Consider the following 9,325-nt stretch of genomic DNA (forward strand, 5'->3'; position numbering starts at 1 on the left):
ATGGAGGTTTGTATTTAGAGAGATGTAAGGGTGGAGTACATTACATACAGCATTCATACACGAACACAGCTGTCAAACGTTTCTGCCGATGACGTCATTGTACACACCTGATTTTACATGCCCTTTGGAATTTTACACGCCCATTTGTACATGCCCACAGGTAGATTTATTTGATAGAACGCTGGACTGCAAGAGAAATGAAAGTGAAACTGATTCTCATTTCTGGGAAATAGGCTTGCCATGTCAGTAGATACCAAGCTGTTACATTGCTTGGATTAGGCAGCACAAAGGTGCAAAAAACATTTTTGATTATTATTTGCTCTACTGTTTGTAAACACAAAGATAACATGCAACTTAAATGTGAAATATTCATTGTACAGCATTCCTTAAGGTGTCAGTATACACAAAAAGTTTAGTCTTTAGTTTGTTGTCAGTCAACTTTTAAGGCCGTTGTGTTTCCCCTCATTTGCTGAAATCATCAGATGTGTTAAAGAGCATGTGTTAAAGAGCAATTTTTAGAAAAATTACATTCTGCAGCAAATTGCGGTGGAGCCTAACTTTTTTCTGAAGGTCATCACTGAAACCCGATCTTCCAGTATGATCCTGAAACAAAACTGGTCACTGGAAACACCTTCATCACCAGGAATCAAAAAAGTCAAAATTCACAGCCATGCTCATTGTGTTTTGTGACATGAAGGCGTCATTGTGGCAGAATGGGTTCTAGATAGCAAACCAGTGACCCAATATTAATTATAAGGAAGTTTGTAACAAAGCTGAGAGAAAGAGTCAGGAAAAGACAGCATAAATGTACAAAAATGGTTTAATGGTTTACACAAACACAAATTTTTGGACTTAAATTGTCTGGCAAGAAGCTGGTTATTTAACAATAACTAAATAAATACCAATTTAAGTATAAATAAGAAATAAATAACATAAATAACAAAATAAATAACCCAATGTTAAACCTTCATATAAAAAGCATAAATTAACATAACATTAAATAAATATGACCTAATTACCTAACTATATAATCCCCCAATAACTCCCCAACAATACATAACCAGAAACAACAATATCCTTTATCTTAAAAAAAAAACTCCCAACCTCCATTATAAACGGAACAACCAGGTTGCAGGTCCCAGAAGGCAAAGTCTGCACCTAACGGGAGTTTACACCTCCAGCATCTCAACCTTGGCTCCTAGCCACCTGACAGCGACTCAGGAGCCATGAACTTCAGTTCATCAAGTGGGAATCCCACTAAAAAGGATCCCTCCTGCCAAAATCCACAACTTTTAACATGCACAGGACCCTGCCTTCCAATACTCCAACTGCCACAGTGCACAGGTGTGAAACCTCACACCTCCTCCACACTTGCAGAATTGTTGCTTGTTGATTTTCATCCTGCAATGCAAGCCAAAACACATATCTGTGCCAATAGCACTGAGGTGCCTACCATGCCTTCTCAAATACCTCCAAGTTTCCTCCTCCAACTCACGATGCTGCACCACAATGCCCTCAATTCTGATCTTGTTGATTTCTTTTCCACAGAGCGGGCACCCCGCCAACAGATTCTGGCCACAAATTTACGACCAAACCACTATCAAGCCAGGGAACTCCACCCTCTACCTCAAAAAGTCCGTCTTTACATCCCAAAATTAGTTCCCTCATGGATCTCTTTCCCAAATCGTTGCCCCCTGCATGGATCACCTCCACGCCAGGGCTGCAAATTTGCTGATCTCCGGTACGACTCTACTCCAAAGCAAGCCTGAGACATCAATCTAGCAAAATGTTGCCCCCTCTCTACAACAAACCCAGCTGTCTTCCATTTGGTTGAACCCCCTCGCTCCCCACCAGACAAATGAGTGCCCGACTATCCAGGCCAAGCAGGCCTAACAATCTAAGATACACAAGCAATAAATAAAGTACTTGTCCTCAGCATTTCCCACTTAGCCAACACCCCCCTCCCCCACAACAAAAGAGGCCCTATGTACAACTGGAATCTCCTGGACTCCCATGTTCCAAACCCTCTAATGGCCTCTTCCTCTTGCCACCCCCAACCTACCAAAACATTTCCTAAATACCACTAAAAATTGAATTTTTGACAAATATGTTCCATCTTCGTGAACTAAGGAGGGGCCCTCCACCCCCCGGTCTCCACCGCCATCTCCGGGCAGACCTGGAATCCCGCCATCTAAATCAATACCACCCTGAAACCTGACCCCGCTGGTGTATCTTGGAGCTTCTTATAACAAAACTTACTCGATCTGCCAAACTTTCCACATCTTGGGACAAAATTCCCCCAGGCCTACTCCTAGAGGGGCTCACCAATTCACTCACACGCAAATGCCGCTTTAAATACCACTGCTCATACTCTGCTCATACCTGTACATACCCATTACAACCCCCCAACCAACCTATGAAGCAAATCAAATTACATCGGTCACTAGGTATCCGGTGCCCGCTTCCCCCTCCTATACCCTTTTGCCTAATACCAAAGTCCTTGGTCACATCCTACAACCATTGTAATGTAATTTAAACCAGAACGCCATCCCTGCCAATTTTCTGCTCATCCCCCCCCGGACGCCCCAGCTACAAAATCATTTTCTAACCAAAACAACAACAAATGCACACAATCCCAAGCTGACCTACTAACCCCAACCCTGTCCGGGAGCTCCGCCTCCTCTTTCCATATTCCAGAATATACCTTCCATGTTGCCACATTCACTGACCACTGTATTAAATCACTGATGATCCTATTACAATTCTCCACAAGTGTTCTTGACAGGGAAAACCACACTGCTCCTCCTCTGGTGCCAGCTTGCGAAACCTGTCCCACTGAAAATGAGATAACACATCAGTTATAACATTGTGCACCGCTGGAATGTGTCACACAAAAACAAAAATATCATATTGCAAGAATCTCATCACCAAATGTCTTAACAACCTAACCACTGGGCCTGATGCCACTGAAAACAGATAAATGGCCTGTACAACCCCCCGTGGAACCACACCTTCTTGTTGGCCAACTCCAACCCCCAAAATTCCACTGCCAGGCCAACCTCCTCCCACTGTTTTGGCAATGCTCCCAAGCAGTATTTACCCCCCAAATATGCTCCAAAACCTGTCAACCCTCTAGCATCTGTAAACAACTCATGGTCCACCAAGCTCACTGGTCGCTCCAACCACATGGAGTCCAAACCTCCATGAAGTGTGACGGTTCTGCCACCCCTGCCGTTGCCACAGATAACCTTTTGCAAAAAACTCTCCACATCCTCATCACCCTGCAGACAAAGTTCAGTTTACCCAACAACGACTGCACTTCCTTCAGGTGTAATTTCTGCCGTCGACTTGCTGCCCGGACTTCCTCCCACAGCGGCAAAAACTTGTCCCTAGGTCTCTCCATTGCCATCGAGTCTAACTCAATCCCAAGAAAAAACAGCGACGTTGATGGTCCCTCCATCTTATCTGCCGCCAAGGGTATTCTGAAGCACTCCAACCACATGCTGCAATGTGACCAACACCACCCTGCACACCGAGCTGTCCAGCTGCCCAATCAGCAAAAAATTCCAAATCAGCAAGGTTCCAAGAAGGTTCTAAACTTCTAGAACAGGGCACAAGAAAATGAACACCCTATGGGAAGGCAGCAGTCCATAAACTACTTACTCACTACTGAATGCTTAACAGCCACAAACTCCTAAAACCCACCTCAAACCCCTCAGCCAGGGTACCTACCTCCACCAGGTACCTATTTAAAAAAGGACGCACTCTTTCTACCCTTACCAGAGTTATCCCTTTTTCCATTGGCTTTGCCTCCTCTTCCACCACCTTGTTTAAAGCAGCGAGTATGCAGCACCACACCCTGAGCCCCTGGAACATGCACTCCCCACCAAAGTTGCAACCTCTTTCAATATAGAGCCAAAAAACACCTCTCTTAGCTTTCTTTCTTTAGTGTCCGACGATCCTCCTGCCTGCTGACAGCCATCCCCCTTGAAAAAACTGTAAGCCCCAGGTCTTTCTGACATCATAAAGCCCTGGCTTCAGGTGCGCCCCCCGGCAGCCACAGCCTCTACACAAGTAGCACCCTTCTGCCAGGTCCCTGCAGAATGGGAGGCCCCAGCTTCAGGAGAGTCTGCAGGCCTCTCTTAAAGGAGAGGTGGGGGCCCCTGGACAGCTGCAACCCTGAGCTGTGCTGTGGATGGGAATTCCTCTCTAGCCTGAACCCTGCTTGGACCCTACTCAACCCGGCTGCCTGGCTAGGAGGGTCCCTTTGGGGGCACCTAGGTAGGCGCTGAGCTCTTTAAAGGGGGTCAGGGCTCAGGCGCCCTGGAGGCCTATGCTTTTGAGGCCACAGCCAAGCAAATCTAGCTGAAGAGGGCTGCTAGCAGCCCCCCCAGGACCCCAGCTATACTGTCCTGCAGCCAGGCTTCACCACAGGAGCCACTGCTTATCTAAGCGGGGCCATGAGGCCATCAAAGAATTCTATTTTGTTACCTCCGTCCTAGCGGAAACTTTTTCTCACTGAAAGAGGACCTCCAAATTCTGTTCCCTTTCTTATAAACCTTCTTATGCCTAACTCCCCTCCTACTTCACACTCCAACACTACCACTGCCCCTCCCAGACCATTTCCACTTTAATTAACCCTTACCTCCCCTGTGCCATACCTTGCACCCTGTCATGTAGTCCCTGTGTCTAATATTTTACGGCTACGTGCCTCTCTTTACTACACTGGAACCTCCTACATATTCACAAGTTTTGACACCTTGTGACTTTTTTCTTTATCCTAATTCAAAATTTGTGGTTAAAGGAACACATACAATACATCAGATATCTTGAAACAGCAAAAATCAGATCTCCTACAATCCTTCCACCAGTAGAAAACAAGGCGGCACCAATGCTTTATTGTGAATAGAGAGGATATTGAAGAAGACAAACATTAGAATTGTCATAGAATGAGTCAAAAGACAAATATTATATAAGTCCCATTATTTCATAGACAGACATCATATTCATTCAAATGAACTGTTTACTACACTCATTTATTTGGAGGTAAGGCTAGGCCTGGGTAAGTACATGAGGCTATGGCCAGCTAGGTAAGGCACGTGGATGGCCACACTGTAAAACGAATGCATTCCTCTTATTAGCTCCAAAGCTACATATAGTCATTGGTTCATTGTCTCTTAATATGAGTTTTAATAACTATTTCCAGTGACATTAGGAAAGAACAGGATCTGTACATACAGCATTGTTTTTTCTATGTAGAACGAAAGATGAACATGAGAAACCCCACTATGTTCCTTCCAGCAGCAGCAATTTGCTGTTGTTTAGTGATCCAGCTGGACAGATCTCTGAGCGATGTCGTGCGACCGATGTACAGATGCCAGATTTTCATCGAAAACTATCATAAATGTTAATCCTGGGCAAAGAAAGTGAGGTGTCTGTATGTAGTTTAAATGTACTGTTTTCTTTAAATCCTTTCAAACAAACTGAGCAATTGTGCAAATTGAGCAATCCAATGGTTACAGTGTTATGATTTCAAATAATTGCAAATGTATAAAAAATAAAACTGTTTCTAACCTAAAACGTTCAAACCATTACATTCGATTAAAGTCCGTTAAAATCTATAAAATCAATTGTGCTAAACAGTGTGTTGAGGAATTTGGTCTGGGTCTGCAGTGCATTTAAATACATATTTAGCTGTCTGGTATCGACCACCATTTGAACCAATGACACATTTAAAAAATTTATTATTGGGATTTATTATTTGAGTGACAGTCTTTTATATTGAGGCTGTAAAAAATGAAAAATACACAACTTTCTCTGTCACCTATGCTCTCTGTGACTTTATATTATCTGTGTATATATTTCTTGTGTTTCACGGGGATCAAAGTGCAGAAAAAAAAGGAGAGGAGACCAGGAAGGTAACTGCTGTTTTGTTGCATGCGACACACACCTGGGTATGAAACTATCACGATTCTGAGTTTGTTCACTTTTCTTACCTGTACAGAATGTGGCAGATGAGGTGATGTGATTATTTTCAGGAAAACCGAGCCTGAGACTTATGGGGAGGTTTAGTGGTTTGACCACCAGCATAGAGGGATACATAATGGCATGGCCAAGTTGAAGTGGGGGCATGGCCAGGATTGAGTACTTGTGTTCACTAGGAAGATGGCAGATTTTACCAATGATAGACAGAGGTTACCAACAACTATCAGTGCAGATAATACCACTGACAATACTGAAATGTTGTCAGTCTGTATCCAGGGAGGATATCTACTTTTTACTCCTCTCGGCCAGCCAGCTTGTGCCCCCACCAAATACCAGGACATATCAATATTTAGAATGGAGAAGATAGAATAGCTTACTGTTACCATTGCTCAAAGCTTGTTAGTAATGTGATAACTGTGATTAACGCCCTCTCAGCCCGCACCCTGTGCATAGACTTTCCAGCACGGTCCACGCGCCAGCCAGCTCGAAGAGGGGTGTGTCACGTGGGCGAGGTCAACCACTCATTTAAACCCTTGCCAAACACACCTTCACAAGGTAGACTGCCACCACGTGCTTAGACAGAACCACGCACCGTTACCCTTGACTCCGGCAATTTTGCTTCTGTTTCTTTAGTGTCACCAACTGCCACTCCAGACAGGGATGTCACCGAAATCACAATGTTATGGTAGCGCTTCAGGTTTGCAAATTACACTATTTCTAGTTAGAGCATTCAGAGATTCAGCTTACTTTTTATAGGGTTTTATAAGTAAAAACATACAGAAACACAGAGCATAAACAAATACAGAAAAATATAGACTAATCAATGCACAGTAGTAGAAATATACCAGAACTATAGCCGAACTATCACAGAACTATAACCAAACTATAACAGGAACTTATAGGAACAGCATAAAAAAAAAGGGGAAAACAGTGAAATAATACTTAAGTAGAGTTGGTTTGCCTTGGTCAAGGTTGTGGAAAAGTCCACATGATTATCCGAACCTAATATTTTATACAATATCACACACTAAATATTTTCCACAATATCCAAATTTCCATATGTAAAGATATAGCAGTGAGAAGTACGAGCATGACACAAGAAGGAGAGGCATACATGCTATAGGATGGACATACAAAGAAATGGGTGGGAATGAAACATAAAAAAATCATACGTGATGACAGGAGGGAGAATCAAAGCCTCCTAAACATAGCAGGGGAAGGGGGATGGTGGCTGCAGGTAATGTCTCATACAGCAATGTAGACATGAACTGTCCCGTATTTCAGAAAAAGAGCACCCCACCCCCTGGTCAGCCCTTTACAAAGCTTGCCAGGAAATGTTTTACATACCTTCCAGCTTTTCTATCCAAGCAACTACAAGGTTTAAGTTGGCTGTGCCGCCCTAGGCCACAACAGGGGTGTCGTCTTTAAAAAACTGGCCCTGGTCAGGATAAAGAGGATTATTTACCACTGCAGAAGAAGGTACTCCCAGCTACCTGAGGCATACCCATCTGCTTTCTGGAAAGGGATCACAATTAGGACTGAGGAATCACAGAACCAATGAAGGGGTCACAGCCAGGATCGGGGGGTCACGGAAAGGCTAGAGAAGGTCACTGCCTGTCTGCACTAGGGCAAGATGGTGCATACAGGATGAATACCACTTCTCTATTTCTTCCTGGTGGTCTGGTATAAACCCATCTCCTTGTTAATTTCTCATCCCATGACCTCATGTCTGACCCTTACCTGTATTATGTCTGAGGTCCCTGACCCTTACCTGTATTATTTCTGAGGTGTCTGACGCTTTCCTGTATTATGTCCAATGTGTCTGACCTTTACCTGGATTATGTCTGAGGTGTCTGACCCTTACCTGTAATATGTCTGAGGTGTCTGACCCTTACCTGTAATATGTCTGAGGTGTCTGACCCTTACCTGTAATATGTCTGAGGTGTCTGACCCTTACCTGTAATATGTCTGAGGTGTCTGACCCTTACCTGTATTATGTCTGAGGTCCCTGACCCTTACCTGTATTATTTCTGAGGTGTCTGACGCTTTCCTGTATTATGTCTGAGGTCCCTGACCCTTACCTGTATTATTTCTGAGGTGTCTGACGCTTTCCTGTATTATGTCTGAGGTCCCTGACCCTTACCTGTATTATTTCTGAGGTGTCTGACGCTTTCCTGTATTATGTCTGAGGTCCCTGACCCTTACCTGTATTATTTCTGAGGTGTCTGACGCTTTCCTGTATTATGTCCAATGTGTCTGACCTTTACCTGGATTATGTCTGAGGTGTCTGACCCTTACCTGTAATATCTATGAGGTGTCTGACCCTTACCTGTATTATGTCTGAGGTGTCTGACCCTTACCTGTATTATGTCTGAGGTGTCTGACCCTTACCTGTAATATGTCTGAGGTGTCTGACTCTTACTTGGATTATGTCCGAGGTCTCTGACCCTTACCTGGATTATGCAAGAGGTCTCTGACCCTTACCAGTAATATATCCAAGGTCTCTGACCCCTATCTGGATTATGTCCGAGTTCTCGGACCCTTACTTGTATTATGTCTGAGGTTTCTGACCCTTACCTGTATTATGTCTGAGGTGTCTGACCCTTACCTGGAATATGTCTGAGGTGTCTGACCCTTACCTGGAATATGTCTGAGGTGTCTGACCCTTACCTGGAATATGTCTGAGGTGTCTGACCCTTACCTGGATTATGTGCAAGGTTTCTGACCCTTACCTAGATTATGTCTGAGGTTTTAACCCATACCTGTAATATATCTAAGGTCTCTGACCCTTATCTTTATTATGTCCGAGGCCTCTGTCCCTTACCTGTATTTTGTTCGTGGTCTCTCACCCTTACCTGTATCATGTCTGAGGTGTCTGACCCTTACCTGTATCATGTCTGAGGTGTTTGACCCTTACCTGGATTATGTCCAATGTGTCTGACCCTTACCTGTATTATGCCCGCGGTCTCTGACCTTTACCTGGATTATGTCTTACGTCTCTGACCCTTACCTATATTATGTCTGACGTCTCTGACCCTTACCTGTATTATGTCTGACGTCTCTGACCCTTACCTAGATTATGTCTGAAGTCTCCGACCTTTACCTGGATTATGTCCAAGGTCTCTGACCCTTACCTGGATTATGTCCATGGTCTCTTACCCTTACCTGCATTATGTCCAAAGTCTCTGACCCTTATCTTTATTATGTCTGAGGCCACAGACCCTTACCTGTATTACATCCAAGTTCACAAACCATTACCTGTATTATGCCCTCAGTCTTTGACCCTTTCCTTTATTGATCCTGAGCTATTTAACAAATACCTGCATTATTTCTGAGGCCT

General features: G+C 43.9%; 1 protein-coding gene across 2 annotated transcripts in view; it reads left to right on the forward strand.

Annotated features, from left to right (window-relative positions):
* The first annotated feature begins 7,262 nt into the window (after positions 1 to 7,262).
* LOC140334887 (apoptosis-associated speck-like protein containing a CARD) overlaps positions 7,263 to 9,325 on the forward strand; it is a 34,644-nt gene continuing 32,581 nt past the window's right edge. For both annotated transcript variants that reach the window (XM_072417159.1, XM_072417158.1), the window contains exon 1: positions 7,263 to 7,464. The gene's annotated coding sequence lies outside the window, so the exon portion shown is untranslated. The remainder of the gene's footprint in view (positions 7,465 to 9,325) is intronic.

The sequence above is a fragment of the Pyxicephalus adspersus genome, chromosome 7 (genome assembly GCF_032062135.1).
Source record: "Pyxicephalus adspersus chromosome 7, UCB_Pads_2.0, whole genome shotgun sequence".
In the NCBI taxonomy this organism is placed as follows: Eukaryota; Metazoa; Chordata; class Amphibia; order Anura; family Pyxicephalidae; genus Pyxicephalus; species Pyxicephalus adspersus.